We start from the raw sequence: 14,121 nt of genomic DNA, 5'->3' as shown, positions 1-14,121 counted from the left end.
TATGGTGTTGCCCTACCTTAAGGGTTTGATCAATAAAGAAGCATTTCTAATTCATATCTTGTTATTCATGGGTTTATTTATATTATCATATATTTTCAGGTTAGATCTATAACAAGTGGTATCAGAGCACTTTATTGAGCAAAGAGAAAAAAAAATTTGCAGGAAGTTTTTGGGCCGCAAGTTTGTAGATCAGATCTGTATGTTTTGGTGCAAAATATGTAGAATATAATTGCATATCTGAGTTTTTAACGAAAAAATACTTAATTTGAAAAAAAAAAATCAGTCGAATCGGAGTCCGGATGAAGGAGATCTCGTTGATTTAAAAATCAATGGTGTTGCAGACATTTTTTTGGGGCAGCGAGTTTGCAGATCAAATCTGTATGTTTTAGTGCAAAATCTAAAAAATATAATTACAGATCTAGATTTTTTGTGAAAAAATACCCAAGTTCAAAAAAAAAATCGGTTGAATCGGAGTCCGGATGAGGGAGATATTGTTGATTTAAAAATCAGTTGGGTTGCAAACATTTTTCGAGGCGGTGAGTTTGCAGAGCAGATCTGTACATTGTGGTGTAAAATCTGAAAAATCTAATTACATATCTTGATTTTTTTTTGTGAAAAAATACCCAATTTCAAAAAAAAAATCAGTGGAATCGGAGTCCAGATGAGGGAGATATCGATGATTTAAAATCAACTCTTTTTTTCAGAATTTTTTTGTGACGGCGGGACAGTTGCAGTGCAAATAAGAAATTCTAGTGCCTAGATCAGGATTTTTATCACATAGGAAGATGTAGAATAGTTGTTCCATTTCCGAAAACAAGTCATAATAGGTATTCTGAGCAATATTGACTAAATTGTGACAATTTCAAACTTTCGCCAAGTGAATTTTTCCCAAACCCTCTTCATGGCAATTTATATTTTACAGGAAAAGATAATGGTCCTACTATTGAATAGTACATAAAAGCAAGAAAGTCAGTATGGGCAGAACATTGGAGATTTTTGGTAGTGGTTCATTTTTAAGATGAGGCGGCCACATGGTGGGAATTACTGAACAAAAAGAAGTTGTTCAACCTTTCAGATGAAGAATTTGAAAAATTACTTTTAGACAAATGGTCTCATGCCGGAAAACAAGATAATGAGAAACACGTGGGATTATTTTCTACTGGTATATCTTTATTACAGGTTCATGGATTTCTTCAGAAGAAGAAGAGCATTGTGTCTATAAATCCTAGTTGCAAGAAAAATCTTATAAATATCAATTTGGTAAAAAAATTGCAACTCACAGCTAAACAAATGGAGCACACACACCTTAATAATGAGCAGGTGCAAGTTTATAAAGATTTGAAGATTTCTATGGAAAAGTATGTATTGCATTCTAATTTTTGTGCTTCAGATATGGCTAATGTGGATGTTGTTTTGGGATACCATTGGATGGAAGCGGTGGGTACTATCAATATTAATATGCAGAAGAAATTCTTGAATCTCTGGTATAAAAAGAAGAAAATTACATTACAGGATATTTCCATCAATAAACTAGTAGAGTCCACGAAGGCTGAAGCAATAGATGTTCCAAGGACTGACATATCAGATGATGAGCCACTGATGGTCGACAACCAAACACAAACGTCAAACCAAGTACCAGAAAAACAGGTAGAGTCCAAGGAGGCTGAAGCAGAAAATGTTACATCAGATGAGGATTCAGTAGTTGAAGTAATATTGGAAGATAAGAAACAACAACAGACACCACAACATGTACCAGATACCAATCAAGCTCCATTATGTGGTAAATTAAAGAAAAATACGCTATTGGTTAAAACTTCAGCGTATCACCACCCACATCACCCAACAAGAAAACAACCAACAAGATGGCAACAAATTAACTACAAGGACAACAACCCCCACATGGCATATAGAGAGGGGCGACGATCCACCTACTATACAACACAGAAGAGTTACGAGGATCAACTTCCATCTCAAGCGAGCGAGGCACCAACGAGATCGAGAGTTCACCTTTCTCTTGGATGGCTAGATGCACGTGCATGGTACCAGTGGACTACTCTTTTGAGTAGATCTTATTATTTGTGTTCTTCCCATGTTTCAGGGAGGGGAGTGGAATGTAGTATACCTAGGGGGGATAATATGGGATACAAAGGGAGGTACCCAAGGGAATAATGTAATAATGGGATGGGCCATAGTAATAAATAAGGTGGTTAACCCGTATCATGTAAGGGACTACAAATAGTTAGCAATAATGTAATAAGCCCATGGTATTAAATAGATGGTATTGAGGGAACCATGGTAATGACCCATGGTATTGTATGTATGAGGCCTATATAGAGGCTAGAGACTCTCCATTGAGAGATGTCAAGGAATATTGTATGAACATGCATATGGCTTGTGGAGTGTCCTCCTTCCTTAAGGAGTGAATGTATGGTGTTGTCCTACCTTAAGGGTTTGATCAATAAAGAAGCATTTCTATATTTATATCTGTTATTCTTGGGTTTATTTCTATTATCATATATTTTCAAGTCAAATCTATAACATGTTCTATATATAGTTGTAGTTGTGAGATTTGCACCTCTTTAGCCTTCATTCCTTGTTGATGTGTCAATTGAAGTTGTTCGAAATGTTGGGACAATTATTGTTGTTTCTGGATTGCATGTTGGTCAATATTTTGTTTCTCTAGTTTTAATTGTACTTTAAGCTACTTGTTCCTTTGTTTTTATTCTACCAACTATTCCTCAAGCCAATTAATCTTCTGTTGTTCTACTGCTATTTGCTCTTCAAGCTGAGTAATCCTTTGATCTTTTCTTTGATTAATTGGTTAACTTCAGTGACCTTGTCAATTGTAGCAGCTGTGTATGCCCCTGCATATTGGGATAACTTAGTCAAATCCTCAGAAGGATTGACCTCTAAATCCTTCCATATAACATTCATTAATTTAGATTGAGGAGCTGTAGATGATGTCTAGTCTATTTTCCTCTTTTTTATCTGTCTTTTGACTACAACCTTGTGCTTTGGGCTGTAGATACATCCAAGGGTGGTATTTCCTCAATATTTAATGTAATTTCTCCTGAAGGATTTTCAGGGATTATTTCACTCTCTTTCTAAGCTATGTCTATACTGGGTGTCCCTTCAATCACACTATCAATAACGATGGGTTGTTGTGTTGCGGGCAATGCTGATGCGATAATGTTTTGGGGGTCACTCTAGCTTTTGATCTGCTAATCAAATTGTTTCCATTCTTTAATTAAGATGGGGTCAATATTGACATCTGTGCTAAGGGGTTCACTGGTCTTTTCACTTGTTTCCCCTTCCTCGGAAATCTCTTCAATAATATGCTCCCCGTCATGCTCTGCTTGCTGAACAGTAGGGGTAGTATTTAATAAATCAAGAGGTAATGTTTGTAACATCCGTGTCCTGTATTCCATGAATTTGTCAATCTTTTCGGCTCCCAATTTGAATCTTGCCAGATGAGTTACTTGTGAGACTAACTCCGCTGAAGCAAATAAGTCATCAAATGCATCCTCCTCATGTATAAATTTACTAATTTTCACCTGGCTGGTGAAATTGTAAGCGACCTTGTTTGGATCATATTGTCTTTTAGGAATCACTGCTAGACTCAGATCCTTAGCTTTCTCTACTTCTTTTTTAGCATGTTTAAAATCATGCAATGTGTAAGTGCCACAGCGGAGGGGAAATGAAGGCCACACTTGTTTTTTAGAGTCTTTCAGGTTTCTAGACATCCCCTTTTCCACTATCTGGTATGCTATTTCCCTAGCTAATAACTTATCTAGAATATAGAGTGGAAGGACATGAGGGTCTGTAATACTGCCGAAAACCCTAATATAGATGAATTTTTCCTCCCCGAACCAACTGCCGATTGAATTTAAATCAATGCTAGCCTCGTCAGACAACCGAGGAGCAGGTTTGTTAAAAATGGCTTGATGAACAAGTAAAATAAAACCATGGCAAATTCTGTATATATGATTCTTGTAGTCAAACTTCCATAAATACTTGTGATAAATATGAATGGGGGTTGGATCCTGAATAGTCCATTTCCAACCTAGAATGGGAAAGTCTATATTAAAACAGATTGTGCCCATTATGTAGGCGCTCATATAAAATGGGTGCACGACTTGGGTGGTCACAAATATGTTCCTTCTATAATCTAATATTTGACTAGCCATTTTATTTGATAGAATGGTTACCCAATCCATAATAAAGGAATTGATTACTGCTTCCATCAAAGGAACCATTTCTATAGAAAATCTAGTAGAATCAAGGCTTTCGAAGAGTCTACATACCATAGCAGCAGCATAACAATATGGAGATGCCAAGGAGTCCACAGAGTACATACCATAAGATTCATGTTTATGCTTGTTAGGAAAATTCCTCCACTATTTGATAGGGTTTGATTCTACCTCATTCTCCCTGGCGAAAGCTTCTAGGAATACCTTATTGTAGTGTCATTGGGGATCCAGCAAGTGATACATCTTCTTGACATCTTCAGGCTTGAATGTCCCAAACATCCTTCCATCGGCTGTAATGGAAGCTCTGTCTGTTATATTAATACTTTCGATTACCCATCTCACTAGATCATTATATGGTAAAACTTTAGCATGGGCTACTATTCTATGGAGGAAGGAGCTGGCCAAATCACTGAGTGTGTTTTCTGTTTGGTCAGTTGCATCATTTGTTGCTTCTTCTTCTATCTCCGTTGGATTTTCTGCTTCAAGTAAAGCATATATGCCTTCCCATGGGATACCAAGGCCTTGACAGGTAGTGTCTGCAATTAACACCAATTTTGTTGGTCCTTTGTCCACTATAATGGGGGCCTTTGCCTTTCGAAATTTCATAGACATCTTGCCGATTTTGTGGTTCTATATCAGCTCTGCAAAATGAGAAAGAGGAGCGTAACAGTCGAAAAAATTGAGAAGAGATAATACAAATTACAGACCAAACGCAGTTAAGCGCATTAGATGCATGAGATGTTATATTGTACTTAGCTATCATGGATGAAATCCTTAAAGGACTTACCCATAACTGCTCCTTAATGTTTTATCGTAACTTCCAAAATGAAACTTTAGTGCTGAAGCCATATGTTGCGTTGCAAGTTTTGTAACGGTCCTTTTTAGAATAGGTATTGTGACTCTACGATTTGTGATCATCGATTGCATTATTTTAATATTTGTGTAATAATCACGTGTCGTGAATCGAGAGTTACAAGCATCATGCTTAAAAGGTTTGTTTACATAGTTTCGATTGCGATGAGTGTTGAGTTGGCATTGGGGAACGTCGGGTTTCACACTTGGAAAATCACGTTATTTCTTTACAATCGATTTATCTCTATACCACATGTAGTCATAGTATTTTATAATTTTTTTTTATCGAGAGCGCGATATGCGATAATTAAATCGCATCGCAATTCTTCAATAAAGTGTATTGGATGCTTCCTTATGAATCAACGATATGCGATTGCAATAGCCTTATCACATCGCAAAGTTTCAATGCTGTTTTAAGTCATTCCGTGGGATTAATGATGTGCGAGATGCGATAGTTTTATTACATCGTGTTTATAAATGGCTTACCTTGATAAAAACTTCGCGATGATGGTTTTGTTATGACTTTCATCACGTCACACTTTTCCAAATGGATGTTCACGGGTTCTAAAGAAATGCGATTTGCGATGAGCAGCCCTAAAATACTCATAAAGCAATTTTCATGACTTTTATGGAAATTGTATTTTACTTAAAAGTTTTATTGCTTTTATTTAATTCTAAAGGGGACCCATTTCTTATTTAACATTTTAAGACTAAGAGTTTAAAAAATGAAATGGGGGGGTTGTTGTATAGCACAACAATTGGTGATTCACTGGGAGAACCAATTATCTATGAAAAATAATGAAATTTCTAAAACTTTCTTAAGTAGAATCAATTGAGGAAAAAGACAACCATCTAAGAATTGGTTAGATAAAAATTTACTCTGAATAAGGAAAATATCAATTTTTCAACTTCTTTTACAAACCCTTATGATAAAATAAAAACATTTTTTGGTTTCTTCAAGCTTTGGCTGGTTGTTAAAGATAAAGTAAGGGGCTCTTCCAAGTTAGCTTTTAAATTTACTCTTTTGTCATAGGTAGTGCCTCTACTGCCAACAAACACCTATAGTCTCGACAGGGTTAACTTTTAACCATCAATCATTCATTGTCCCATCCATCTAAATGTTAGATAAACTTGACTCAAGATAGGGTCAAAGTTGACCAGGTTAAATAGTGATGGTTTTGGGGCACATCGTATTGTGCACCCATAGCATTATGCCTGTGGTATTATATGTAGTGGAGCTTATAAAAGGCTGGAAGGACTTCATTGTAATGCAAGACCTGGAGGTGAGTGATGAAGGCTCACTTGGTCAGCTTGGCTAGGGTTTTGGCCAATGCTAATAAGATCTTATTAGGTTGGGTTTTTCCCCGGATTTGGGGTTTTCCCGAATAAACATTTGTGTTTATGTGTTTATGGTTGTTGCTAGTTATTTTTATATTTATTCCTCTTGGTAATTATTTATGTTATGCAGTAAATTTCTTAACATCTGGTATCAGAGCTAGATATTGGCTTCAAAGGGATTCTTTGATGCCAGGGGTTTATAATGCCTGATGAGATCAATGCAACAAATCTGGGTCTGGAAAATAATGGTGGAACAATCGTACGCGGAAGAACCTTGAGGAGAATGTGCGGAAGATAGTGCCGTAATTGCCAAAGATCACAGTGCATTTGCGATATTTACCGGTTTGGAACATGCTGATGAATTGTTCGAGATTCATGCGGCTATTTAAAGAAGGTTGAGAATCTACGAGATTCTCTTTGGGCTCGCAGTTGGAGCGGTTTGATAGAAGTTTTTGAGAAAATCAAATTGAGAGAGGATGGATCGGAATTGCAGTAGCAATAAACAAAAAAAAAAGTAATGAAGTCAAAATTATTGCATGTAAATGGGCATACTACTATAAGACCTGGTAAGGCATGTGTACCCCTCGATGATCATCGGTAAAGTCTGGGTTAGACCTAGGTGATAGGGGGGATGTCGGGTTAAAAATACCCCGGGTAAAAACTCTGAGGGCGGTAAGAGCTAGAGTGAGTAGGATTGTCTCACTTAGCAGGTTTGGCTGGAGTTAGTCAAGGAACCCCAAGTCAAGTTTAAGGGGGGAATTGTTAGATAAAATTGACTCGGGATAGGGTCAAAGTTGACCAGGTTAAACAGTGATGGTTTTGGGGCACATCGTATTGTGCACCCATAGTATTATGCCTGTGCTATTATATGTAATGCAGCTTATAAAAGGCTGGAAGGACTTCATTGTAATGCAAGACCTGGAGGTGAGCGGTGAAGGCTCACTTGGTCGGATTGGCCAAGGTTTTGGCCAATGCTAATAAGATCTTATTAGGTTGGGCTTTTCCCTGGATTTGGAATTTTCCTGGATAAACATTTCTGTTTATGGTTGTTGCTGGTTATTTTTATATTTATTCCTCTCGGTAATTATTTATGTTATGCAGTAAATTTCTTAACACTAAAAGTATAACTTTTGAAAGATAAATCCAAAAAGATATATCTACAATGTATTATTATATATATAGTTTTTTTCACTTTTTCATTTTTTGGATAAAATCCATTGTCCTGGTTTGGGAGCCAGATGATGACAATGCCATTCACTAGTTGTAATTGAACTGAACAAGCTGGCTCATAATGAGACCCCTTGTCTTATGATTATAAGCCATTACCATGTTTTGATATGCAATTTTGGTAATGTCAGTTTAATTAGTTTCCTATGATCATGGTAAGAAAGCTTGTGATGAGACATCTTATCTTTTAAATCAGATATATTTTAGAATTACACTCTGAAAAATCATAAACCTAGTGGATGGGGTGAATGACTTACTCCTTAAGAGTTTGTGGATGACAATTTTAGAGTTGTGGATGCTTAGCTAGAGAAAGTCTTTACCTTTTTGTAAATAACCTTTCTTAACTTTATAAAACTTCAAAATGATTTACTGTATTTTCAAGGTTTGGAAGATTTCAAAAATTAAGGAGGTTCTCAGAGTTTCATTTTTTATCTAATTTCCAAAACTGTAATCATTTCCTTGAAAGGTTCTATTTTTTGAAAGCAAGTATTCAAAATATTCTTTCAAAGAGTTTTTCAATAGTGAAAATTCAATGGGAGACTATTTACAACATTATTTCCTAAAAGAAACTAGCTTGCATAAAGAATATGTACAGGTAAGAAGGGGTTACCTCCTTAGGAAAAGAATTTCTTTAAGATAAGCCCATTCACAGGAAGAGAATCTCTCTTTCTTGATAAGTCTTGCAATAGAAACGTTGATGAGCCTATCTTTTCAATGATTTGAAATGGTCCAAGCCACATCTTTTGAAATTTGGTATGCTTACCTTTGTCTTCATGTGCTTTGTCCCATTTCAAAATGAGATCACCAATCTGTAATGTTTTTGAGCCGGCAAAACTTGCATCAAAAGAAGATTTAATGATTTGTTGATGTTTAGCATGAGTAATTTTGGCCTTTTCTCTTTCCTCATCCAATTTAAGGATTTGATCAAACCTCAATTGAATAGAGGAAGAAGGAATTTCTTCAATAAATTGTACTAGGGCTAGAGATGGGAGTGCTAAATTTGGCAGTATTATAGCTTCTTTCCCATACACCAACTTAAAAGGAGAAGTACCTATAGAGGCCTTCTAAGTTATGTGATCTACCCATAATGCAAATATTAAAGATTTATGCCAATTATTTTGATTTTGATCAACATTTCTTTTAATAATCTTAATGAGATTCTTGTTAGTTGACTATGCTATGCCATTTCCTTGAAAATAGTAATTTGAAGAGTATTTTAACTTAAAACCTCTCTTAAGAGCAAATTCAACTATACTATTCCCAAAAAAATAAGATGCATTATAAAAAATAAGCGCTTTAGGTAAACCAAACCTTGTAATGATGAATTGATCAATAAATTCAATAATTGCATCAGAATTAGCTACCTTTAGTGGAATTCCTTCTACCCACTTTGTGAAGTAGTCCTTGGCTGTGAGGATGTATCTATGTTGCTTAGAAGAATGTGAAACAATCTCTCCTATAATATCAAGACCGCACTATTCAAATGGTTGCTCAATGTTCACTGGTTGTAAAGGAAAGGCTGGTTTCCTTTGTCTTCCGCTAGCAGTTTGGCATATCTTGCATTTCCTTACGTAGTCATGGGCATCTTTAAACAAAGTTGGCCAATAATATCCAACATGTAGTATTTTGTGAGCTGTAGTATCTCCTCCAAAATGTCCACTCGCTGGGCCATCATGCAATTCCTGCAAAACCATTTGTGCTTCAGTTTTTTCAAGACATCTTAATAAAATTGAATCATAATTTCTCTTGAACAACACATTATCAATGATTTCAAAGTGTTTAGCTTTTAATCTTAAGGCATGTTTGTTTTTGTAACTGAATTCAGGGGGAGCATATCCATTTTTCATGTAAAAGATAAGATTAGCATATTGAGATTCAGAATTAATGATACTTATCTCATTTACTTGTGCAGTATTGTTTGAATCTTCATGGTCTGGAATATTGGATGCTCTTGCCAATAACCTACAAAAACCTTTCCGTCTAACAATTTTCGTTGGTTTAATATCAATATCATACTCTTGTAAAGTGGCTGGATATATGAACAAGTCAATGAACTCACAATATGTATAAGGGGAGTTGTGGACTTCATGGAATACTGAGGTCCAGAAAATTACAGACCTCCTTTCTCCTTTGAGGTCCAATCTTCTAAGAGAAATCTGGAAACTATCAGGTTGATAGTACAGTAGCAAATGATATATGTAGGATGTTTATTTGAACACTCTTTCACTCTCCAAGTCCATGAATTGCTCATGGATTTTATTTTCTATGAAGGTGGCATAATCATACTTGACAGCAGGGGGCTGTCCTGGAGTGAATATGGAGATCAATACTAAAACAGTTTCATCAACAAACTCACTGGTTTTGAATCCTAAAATGTAGGATATCATGTCTACAATGAGTCTCCCTGCTTCATTGAACCAACATTGGAGATAAGGAGGAGGCTGCTGGGGCTGGCAATTTGGTTTCATAAATAACTGAGCAATTATGGTTATCTCTGAATTGGGCAGTTTGGCACCTCGGTCAAGCAAGAATTTCATAGTGAGAGGAGCCAGAGGCTGAGTTGGCTTGAAGTTCAACATCTCATTTATGGATTGAGGAGTAATATAGAAGAGTACAGTCCCAGATGGAGCCATAAATTCTCTTTGTGTGGGTTCATAATTTGCACAGCATAAATGGATGAAATCAGGGAGCACATTCATTGAAGGGAGGTAATAGATAGGCATGTTGGACTCCTAAAGTCCCAAGACATCAGTGTTTCTTCTGTAGCTATTTATATTTTCACAAAAGGCTTGCAGGTGAGGCTTGTAACCCATTATATCCTTTATTTGGAAGTCCTTGTCAGCAAGGGGTATCCATTCCAACTCCTTATGTGGTGCATTAAAGGGGGCAACATTCAAGGCCACTGGAGCCTCCATTTTCAAATTGTCAAATGATCTTTTAACTTGTAATTAGGGCTTTTGTAGCAACAGTGTGGTAAGATGACAGTCTGTGGGCTTTTCTGCGGCAATCGCAGGCAGAAATAATCTTAATTTTGGCTCGGTGGGTGAATTTGCAGAGGGAAAGATAGCTTACAGGTTTTCTTTGAAAAAAACGGGTGAAACAGTGATATTAATGCAGAGGTGTAGAGGCGGCAGTCTGATTTTGAGTTGAATTTTGGTTCTGCGGGCAATTTTTACAGAAAAACTTGGAAAAAACAGGGTTTATGAGTGAATTTCGGGTAAATACCTATTTTATGGGTGCCTGGTGCGAAATGTAGGTAGAAGACTAAGCTAAGGGGCTGAGCTTCGGAGTGAATTCCCCTGGGTGGCGGACTGTGCAGCAAAAATAGTGTTTTGAATGTAAATGACCATGCAAAGCTCGTGCAAAACAAAAAAAGAGAAATGGACAAAAATGTCATTAAAACGAATTTTTAACAAAAAATTTGATTTTGGTGGGTTATTGGTGCGCTTTGGTCGGGTGATGTCATCATGACATCATCTTTGTCGGGTAGCGGGGAAGTACGGAAGGTGACTTGGCACTGACATGGTAGACGAAACAGTGACGAGGTGGTAGCTGACGTGTGTGTTGACGTGGGCGCTGACGTCAGCAGCGGGAAACGAGAGGCGGTTTATGGTTTCATCGCACCGCTTTATGTACGGCGGCGGTTTTCGGCCAAACGGACGCGATAAACTGTGGGAGCGACACGCGTCCCACAGTACGGCGGGAAAACCGCTTTTTATCGTGCGCTATTTGTCGAACATCGGAGCGCCTCCAATATTGATGTGAGCCGTTGGATGGGGAGGGCCCGATCCGATGGTTGGTGGAGCTCTGAGTTGGCGGAGGTTTAAAACACAAGACCCACACATTATTTTAATGTTTTTTAATGTTTGCAGGGTATAAACCTTGGTTAACAGGGGTTTATGGGCGCGGTTGTTTATTTAACCAAGTGTTAAATAAACTCCAATGGTTTTGAACGCGGAGGGCTATTATAAGGTTTCTGCCAAACCTTTTAATTCCCGAAAACTTTGATATATGGCTATACTTGCCAGGGGTCGGGATATTATAGAATTTTGGGGTTTTGTATGTATTTTTACATAGTATGGGAGGGGAAAACTTTAAATAGGAGCTATATAATAGAGTTAGGGTGTTAGTATGGTTTTGTAGATAGAAAATGCTAAGTTTATAAAGTAATAACTTTGGTTTTTAGGGAAATGAAAGGGAAATGGAGTGATTATTTTACACAAGAAATGTGGCTTGTTTTGGCTAAGCAAACACAGATTTCTACTTAGTATTTTTCATGAAATGAAGTGGACCAGGACCACTGAGCAAATCTCAATGACCTTGAGGGAAGTTAGTAAATTTTCTTGGGGAAATGAGAGGGGAAATTAGTCATGCTCCACCTGAACTATAATCATCTTGTCGTGGTACCTGTGATAGGCATGAGATAGATCATAAAAAGAACAAAACTATCCTCCTATCTAAGTCTGCCCTTATTTCTTCCAAGGGCTTAGATTTAGCTGTTGAGATCCTTTGCTTCTCTACCTAGCTATTTGTCTACCAAGCTTGCACTGTTTGAATAGACCTTATTCTCTAATGCTAAAACAAGAAATTTAAACATGGACTGGCCAAGATTGAGCTGTTGGGCCATCCATCAAGTGTGACAGAAGTCAGTGATTGCACATTCTGAACTTCTTTGCAAAAAATAGGACAGTAGTGGCATTTTGACTAGCCACTTTCCTGGTCTTTTCTTTGGGGTTCATTTTCTTTCTTTCTTGACCAATTCATTCTTCTTGCCCTTTGATTTTTCTTTTAGGGCATACCCTCTTTACATTTTTTAAAATTTTTGATTTTTTCGAAATATGGAACCTTTGCAGCATGGAAAGGATGATCATATTTGGCATTTCCACAGTCAATCATGAAATATGACACCTATTGGTATAGGAACCTAACAGATCCTACATCCCTTGAACTAGCTCACCTTTATGCTTCCTCCGTCTGCTAACCCCCAAAGGACAATCCCTCGCCAAATGACCATGCTTATGGAATTGGTGGCATCTATAAGGAAACTATTCATAGTCGAGTGACTGTGTGAGGGAGTATCCATCAACCTGAATTTGCATCATATTTCCCAAACCCTCCCTCGGGTCCAACCTCACCAGGATGTGTGCTACCTTCCTCCCCTTGGTTGAATGAAAAGATATATCTGCATCAAGAAAGGTACTTAGTATGTATCCAATTGCCCTGAACACGTCCATCGTCTAGATCTGAGATGTAAGAGCCAAAAGGCACACCTACAAAGGGATTTCTTCAAGACTTTCTCATTGGGTGTCAAAGAAAGGAGTCCATTTTTTAAAGAAAATCAAAGCTTTCCCAAAATCCCAGTTTCATTTGAGCACCCATTCAACAACTTCAACATTTGAAATTTTAACCATAAACCAACCCTGGTCAGGAAAATGACCTTTGTCTACATAGATGAACCCTCAATCCACTCCTTTTTTATCCATTTTGAGATGTAATTAGCTATGAATTGCCTGACCTTTACACACCCCACTATTATGCGCTTTGATGCATCCATAACTTCATCCATCTGAATGTCGACCCCTAGAATTAAATTTGGCCTTTCCAATTTCTTCTTAGTCACTTTCCCCTTCTTCCTTTTCAGTCCTGAAGATTGACCATTCTCAGAAGGGGCTTTAGATAAGAGTTCTTCACCATCTTGTATATCAACCACTCAGATCTCATCCAACAACTCCTCCGGAACCAAATTATTATTGGGTAAAACTCAATAATCCAAAGACTTCCACCAGAGTTGAGAATGAGAGGTTGACTACCCTCCTTCGACCCTAGAGAGCCAAATTATAATTGACCCACCATTTCCAAACCCTGGCAAGGTAGGGATAGAAACCCTTAGACAACCTTTCATGTTTCCACTTGAAAATTCCGGTCTTCAGAAACATTTATGGTTGGAAAACCTTTTAACGTTCCCTCCCTATTCAACACATCTTCTGTTGCTAAGGAAAAAGGCTCTAAGAGGTTTAGTGCACATGCCGGACTAGGAATTTTTCATTTTTGTGTTCTATACAGACTCAAGCTCACAAGTGAGCACTTTGGCCGCACTTTGGCCCCAAAAGTTCATGTAAGTAGTCTTACAACCCTTCCTTTCTATTAAGCCCACTGCTCTTTATAATGTCTTCTAACCCACCCGTTAGAAACCCAGAATCTGAGATTGCAATTGGGGTTTTTGGGCTTACCAGTAATTTCGTCGACAACCCAACTATTTTGCTCACCAAATGCACTGCTCTCCTGACCGACTAGAACTTCAGTGTTCGAGAACCAGCAAACTGCCTTTGAGGAGAAGGGTTTTGACACCTCCAACAACCCTAAACCGCTTCCAACTTTCCATGTCAGCTCTGTACCACCTCTTTTGTCAGGTGGAGACCTAGCTGGAAAGACAACTTTCTCCAAGTTCTGTTGA

This window comes from Pinus tabuliformis, chromosome 1_1 (assembly GCF_031772625.1).
Source record: "Pinus tabuliformis cultivar Carrire ecotype Pingquan chromosome 1_1, CPIR1, whole genome shotgun sequence".
Taxonomy (NCBI): domain Eukaryota; kingdom Viridiplantae; phylum Streptophyta; class Pinopsida; order Pinales; family Pinaceae; genus Pinus; species Pinus tabuliformis.
This window is presented reverse-complemented; position numbering follows the sequence as displayed.